Here is a 7185-nt window from a genome sequence, read left to right as displayed (position 1 = left end):
GAAACTTTCCACAGATGGTGTGAGTAAGGATACACAAGCTGCCTGAGCTGTGAATTTGGAGAGAAGGAAGTGCAGAGCAGCTGCTCAGGCTTCACACTTTGGCTGGAATGCTGCCACTAGCCCAGGGGTTTGAGCTTCCAAACTACCAGCAGGTGGCAAAGCCCCTAATGTTAATTGATTCGATGGTTTATATTTGAAGCATTTTAATTTATTTAACTATTTATTTATTTTAACATCTTTATTGGAGTATAATTGCTTTACAATGGTGTGTTAGTTTCTGCTTTATAAAAAAGTGAATCAGTTATACATATACATATATCCCCATATCTCTTCCTTCCTGTGTCTCCCTCCCTCCCACCTTCCCTATCCCACCCCTCTAAGTGGTCACAAAGCAGCGAGCTGATCTCCCTGTGCTATGCGGCTACTTCCCACTAGCTATCTATTTTACATTTGGTACTGTATATATGTCCATGCCACTCTCTCACTTTGTCCCAGCTTACCCTTCCCCCTCCCCATATCCTCAAGTCCATTCTCTAGTAGGTCTGCATCTTTATTCCTATCTTGCCCTTAGGTTCTTCATGACCTTTTTTTTTTTTCTTAGATTCCATATATATGTGTTAGCATACGGTATTTGTTTTTCTCGTTCTGACTTACTTCACTCGCTATGACAGATTCTATGTCCATCCACCTAACAACAAATAACTCAATATCATTTCTTTTTATGGCTGAGTAATATTCCATTGTATATATGTGCCACATCTTCTTTATCCACTCATCTGTTGATGGACACTTAGGTTGCTTCCATGTCCTGGCTATTGTAAATAGAGCTGCAATGAACGTTGTGATACATGACTCTTTTTGAATCATGGTTTTCTCAGGGTATATGCCCAGGAGTGGGATTGCTGTGTCATATGGTAGTTCTATTTTTCCTTTTTAAGGAACCTATATACTGTTCTCCATAGTGGCTGTATCAATTTACATTCCCACCAACAGTGCAAGAGGGTTCCCTTTTCTCCACACCCTCTCCAGCATTTATTGTTTGTAGATTTTTTGATGATGGCCATTCTGACCAGTGTGAGATGATATCTCACTGTAGTTTTGATTTGCATTTCTCTGATGATTAATGATGTTCAGCATTCTTTCATGTGCTTGTTGGCAATCTGTATTTCTTCTTTGGAGAAATGTCTATTTAGGTCTTCTGCCCATTTTTGGATTGGGTTGTTTGTTGTTTTGATATTGAGCTGCATGAGCTCCTTGTAAAATTTGGAGATTAATCCTTTGTCAGTTTCTTCATTTGCAAATATTTTCTCCCATTCTGAGCGTTGTCTTTTGGTCTTGTTTATGGTTTCCTTTGCTGTGCAAAAGCTTTGAAGTTTCATTAGGTCCCATTTGTTTATTTTTGTTTTTATTTCCATTTCTCTAGGAGGTGGGTAAAAAGGATCTTGCTGTGATTTATGTCATAGAGTGTTCTGCCTATGTTTTCCTCTAAGAGTTTGATAGTTTCTGGCCTTACATTTAGGTCTTTAATCCATTTTGAGTTTATTTTTGTGTATGGTGTTAGGGAGTGTTCTAATTTCATTCTTTACATGTAGCTGTACAGTTTTCCCAGCACCACTTATTGGAGAGACTGTCTTTTCTCCACTGTGTATTCTTGCCTCCTTTATCAAAGATAAGTTGACCATATGTGCATGGGTTTATCTCTGGGCTTTTTATCCTGTTCCATTGATCTATATTTCTGTTTTTGTGCCAGTACCATACTGTCTTGATTACTGTAGCTTTGTAGTATAGTCTGAAGTCAGGGAGCCTGATTCCTCCAGCTCCATTTTTCTTTCTCAAGATTGCTTTGGCTATTTGGGGTCTTTTGTGTTTCCATACAAACTGTGAAATTTTTTGTTCTAGTTCTGTGAAAAACGGCAGTGGTAATTTGTTAGGGATTGCATTAAATCTGTAGATTGCTTTGGGTAGTATACTCACGTTCACAATGTTAATTCTTCCAATCCAAGAACATGGTATACCTCTCCATCTATTTGTATCACCTTTTTAAAAAAATTTATTTATTTAATTTATTTATTTTTTGCTGTATTGGGTCTTTGTGGCTGTGCGGGGGCTCTCTCTAGTTTCAGCTAGTGGGGGCTACTCTTCCGTGTGGTGTGCGGGCTTCTCATTGTAGTGGCTTCTCTTGTTGCAGAGTAAGGGCTCTAGGCACATGGGCTTCAGTAGTTGTGGCACGTGAGCTCAGTAATTGTGGCTCGCAGGCTCTAGAGCACAGACTCAGTAGTTATGGTGCTGGGGCTTAGGTGTTCCGTGGCATGTGGGATCTTCCCAGACCAGGGCTCGAACCCGTGTCCCCTGCATTGGCAGGCGGACTCCTAACCACTGCGCCACCAGGGAAGCCCTGTATCACCTTTAACTTCTTTTATCAGTGTCTTATAATTTTCTGCATACAGGTCTTTTTTCTCCTTAGGTAGGTTTATTCCTAGATATTTTATTCTTTTTGTTGCAATGGTAAATGGGAGTGTTTTCTTAATTTCACTTTCAGATTTTTCATCATTAGTGTATAGGAATGCAAGAGATTTCTGTGCATTAATTTTGTATCCTGCTACTTTACCAAACTCATTGATTAGTTCTAGTAGTTTTCTGGTAGCATCTTTAGGATTCTCTGGGTATAGTATCATGTCATCTGCAAACAATGACAGTTTTCCTTCTTCTTTTCCGATTTGGATTCCTTTTATTTCTTTTTCTTCTCTGATTGCTGTGGCTAAAACTTCCCAAACTATGTTGAATAATAGTGGTGAGAGTGGGCAACCTTGACTTGTTCCTGATTTAGTGGAAATGGTTTCAGTTTTTCACCATTGAGGATGATGTCGGCTGTGGGTTTGTCATATATGGACTTTATTATGTTGAGGTAAGTATGCTCTTTGCCTACTTTCTGGAGGGTTTTCATCATAAATGGGTGTTAAATTTTGTCAAAAGCTTTCTCTGCATTTATTGAGATGATCATATGGTTTTTCTCCTTCAATTTGTTAATATGTTGTATCACATTGATTGATTTGCGTATATTGAAGAATCCTTGCATTTCTGAGAATAACCCCACTTGATCATGGTGTATGATCCTTTTAATGTGCTGTTGGATTCTGTTTGCCAGTACTTTGTTGAGGATTTTTGCATCTATGTTCATCAGTGATATTGGCCTGTAGTTTTCTTTCTTTGTGACATCTTTATCTGGTTTTGTTATCAGGGTGATGGTGGCCTTGTAGAATGAGTTTGGGAGTGTTCCTCCCTCTGCTATATTTTGGAAGAGTTTGAGAAGGATAGGTGTTAGCTCTTCTCTAAATGTTTGATAGAATTCGCCTGTGAAGCCATCTGGTCCTGGGCTTCTGTTTGTTGGAAGATTTTTTTGTTTTTGTTTTTGTTTTTTGTGGTACACTGGCCTCTCACTCTTGTGGCCTCTCCCGTTGCAGAGCACAGGCTCCGGACGTGCAGGCTCAGTGGCCATGGCTCACAGGCCCAGCCGCTCTGCGGCATATGGGATCTTCCCGGACCGGGGCACGAACCCGTGTCCCCTGCATCGGCAGGTGGACTCTCGACCACTGCACTACCAGGGAAGCCCTGTTGGAAGATTTTTAATCACAGTTTCAATTTCAGTGCTTGTTATTGGTCTGTTCACATTTTCTATTTCTTCCTGGTTCAGTCTCAGAACGTTGTGCATTTCTAAGAATTTGTCCATTTCTTCCAGGTTGTCCATTTTATTGGCATATAGTTGCTTGTAGTAATCTCTCATGATCCTTTGTATTTCTGCAGTGTCAGTTGTTACTTCTCCTTTTTCATTTCTAATTCTATTGATTTGAGTCTCCTCCCTTTTTTTCTTGATGAGTCTGGCCAATGGTTTATCAATTTTGTTTATCTTCTCAAAGAACCAGCTTTTAGTTTTATTGATCTTTGCTATCATTTCCCTCATTTCTTTTTCATTTATTTCTGATCTGATCTTTATGATTTCTTGCCTTCTGCTAACTTTGGGGTTTTTTTGTTCTTCTTTCTCTAAATGCTTTAGGTTTAAAGTTAGGTTGTTTATTTGAGATGTTTCTTGTTTCTTAAGGTAGAATTGTATTGCTATAAACTTCCCTCTTAGAACTGCTTTTGCTGCATCCCATAGGTTTTGGGTCATTGTGTTTTCATTGTCATTTTTTTCTCAGTGTTTTTTGATTTCCTCTTTGATTTCTTCAATGATCTCTTGGTTATTAAGTAGTGTATTGTTTAGCCTCCATGTATTTGTATTTTTTACAGGTCTTTTCCTGTACTTGATATCTAGTCTCATAGCATTGTGGTTGGAAAAGATACTTGATATGATTTCAATTTTCTCAAATTTACCAAGGCTTGATTTGTGACCCAAGGTATGATCTATCCTGGAGAATGTTCCATGAGCACTTGAGAAGAAAGTGTATTCTGTTGTTTGTGGATGGAATGTCCTATAAATATCATTTAAGTCCATCTTGTTTAATGTATCATTTAAAGCTTGTGTTTCCTTATTTATTTTCATTTTGCATGATCTGTCCCTTGGTGAAAGTGGGGTGTTAAAGTCCCCTACTCTGTCTAGAAGTGATCAATAGCAGAATAACTGAGGCAGAAGAACGGATAAGTGACCTGGAAGATAAAATAGTGGGAATAACTACTGCAGAGCAGAATAAAGAAAAAAAAAGTGAGAAGAATTGAGGACAGTCTCAGAGACCTCTGGAACAACATTAAACACACCAACATTTGAATCATAGGGGTCCAAGAAGAAGAAGGGAAAAAGCAAGGGACTGAGAAAATATTTGAAGAGATTATATTTGAAAACTTCCCTAATATGGGAAAGGAAATAGTTAATCAAGTCCAGGAAGCACAGAAAGTCCCATACAGGATAAATCCAAGGAGAGACATGCCAAGACACATATTAATCACACTATCAAAAATTAAATACAAGGAAAAAATATTAAAAGCAACAGGGAAAAACAACAAATAACATACAAGGGAATCCCCATAAGGTTAACAGCTGATCTTTCAGCAGAAACTCTGCAAGCTAGAAGGGAGTGGCAAGACATATTTAAAGTGATGAAAGGGAAAAACCTACAACCAAGATTCCTCTATGCAGCAAGGATCTCATTCAGATTTGACGGAGAAATTAAAACCTTTACAGACAAGCAAAAGCTAAGAGAGTTCAGCACCACCAAACCAGCTTTACAACAAATGCTAAAGGAACTTCTCTAGGCAGGAAACACAAGAGAAGGAAAAGACCTACAATAACATACCCAAAACAATTAAGAAAATGGTAATAGGAACATACATATTGATAATTATCTTAAATGTAAATGGCTTAAATGCTCCAAAAGACGTAGACCGGCTGAATGGATACAAAAACAAGACCTGTATATATGCTGTCTATAAGAGACCCACTTCAGACCTAGGGACACATACAGACTGAAAGTGAGGGGATGGAAAAAGATATTCCATGCAAATGGAAATCAAAAGAAAGCTGGAGGGCTTCCCTGGTGGCGCAGTGGTTGAGAGTACGCCTGCCGATGCAGGGGACGCAGGTTCGTGCCCCGGTCCGGGAGGATCCCACATGCCGTGGAGCGGCTGGGCCCATGAGCCATGGCCGCTGAGCCTGCGCGTCTGGAGCCTGTGCTCCGCAACGGGAGAGGCCACAACAGTGAGAGGCCCGCGTACCACAAAAAAAAAAAAAAGAAAGCTGGAGTAGCAGTTCTCATATCAAACAAAATAGACTTTAAAAGAAAGACTATTACAAGAGACAAAGTAGGACACTACATAATGATCAAGGGAACAATCCAAAGAAGATATAACAACTACAAATATTTATGCACCCAGCATAGGAGCACCTCAATACATAAGGCAAATACTAACAGCCGTATCAGGGGAAATTTGAAGACTTTTATTTCTGAAATTGCCTTCTCACATTTTCTCTCTTCTCCTCCTATTTTAGTGGAAAAAGGAGCCCACTTCCTTCCCAAGGTTAATCCTTGTGTTTATACCCTAGTTTACCCACCGCCCTTGAAGTTATCTTCCCAGTTCTTCTGTCCTCTTTTAAGTTTACCTCCACTAGCACTTTTTATTTATCTTACAAACATGCTCCCCAACCCTCTCTGAGTCTCTTGTATGTTTCCTTCCTAACAATTGTCTCATTTGTAGTTATTTTAATTTGTATTGTTTACTCATATTTCTACTGTATCCCTCATTACTATTTAAGTTCCCTAAGGACTGGAATTATGTTTGCCCTGTTCATTATTGTATCTATGGAAATAAATGAAGAGCAACCAGATAAGAACAAGCAAAACCTGTTTATTAAGAGCTTGCAAGGGAGTCAGCCACCATCACTTGAATTTTGGCCGAGCCTAAAAGGTAGGCAGAACACTGGAAAAAATAGAAGGCTTCAGGTATGCCCTGATTGGAGGCTGTTAGCATGGGGATGCTGTAGGCATGCTAACTAGAAATGAAGCATTGATGCGATTGGTTAGAGAAGACTCTCTGGCTTTCTCCAGTTGGTCTTAAGTTGGAAATAGGGGCCAAAACCAGAGATGCTATCAGTGCTTAATCAAGTCTGGCCATTTAGAGCTGATTGTTAGAAGGGTTATTATTTGGCTTCCTAGACTGGTTGTTGTAGAAAATAGTTTGACTTCTTGGACTGAGTATCACAGGTAGTAGGTTGGCTTCCCTCACTGGTTGTTACAGGTTATGGGGCATAATCTTAGTTTTATATACAGTCTAGTCATTGTTCATTTGTATATTCAGTCCTTCAGTCCCTAGGACCAGCAGTGTCTAGCACAGAGTAATAACCCAATAGTCATTTATGAATTAATTAATATATGATGGCAACTCAGAATATGACATTGCCCCTCTGAGATACAGTTTTTGCATTGCTCTCCTACCCCTGGCTTCTGCTTCCTGTCCCTTCACTAGCTTCTATTGGTAAGCAGCTCTTTGCAGGAAACTGCCCTCAGTAGGAAACCCCTTCTCTTGTCACTTTAGCAAAGCTACGTTGTACGTTGTCCATCAGGCACCCCCATGCTCTACTCATCTCTGGCCCAAGCACACCTTTCAAATATTTTGACCACACAATACTTTGCCTAAACTCTTGGTTCTTTCCGTAGATCAAAGAAATAGAAATTAATAAGTGATTAACAGATGACCAGA

This window comes from Lagenorhynchus albirostris, chromosome 9 (genome assembly GCF_949774975.1).
Source record: "Lagenorhynchus albirostris chromosome 9, mLagAlb1.1, whole genome shotgun sequence".
In the NCBI taxonomy this organism is placed as follows: Eukaryota; Metazoa; Chordata; class Mammalia; order Artiodactyla; family Delphinidae; genus Lagenorhynchus; species Lagenorhynchus albirostris.
Note: the sequence above shows the minus strand (reverse complement) of the source record.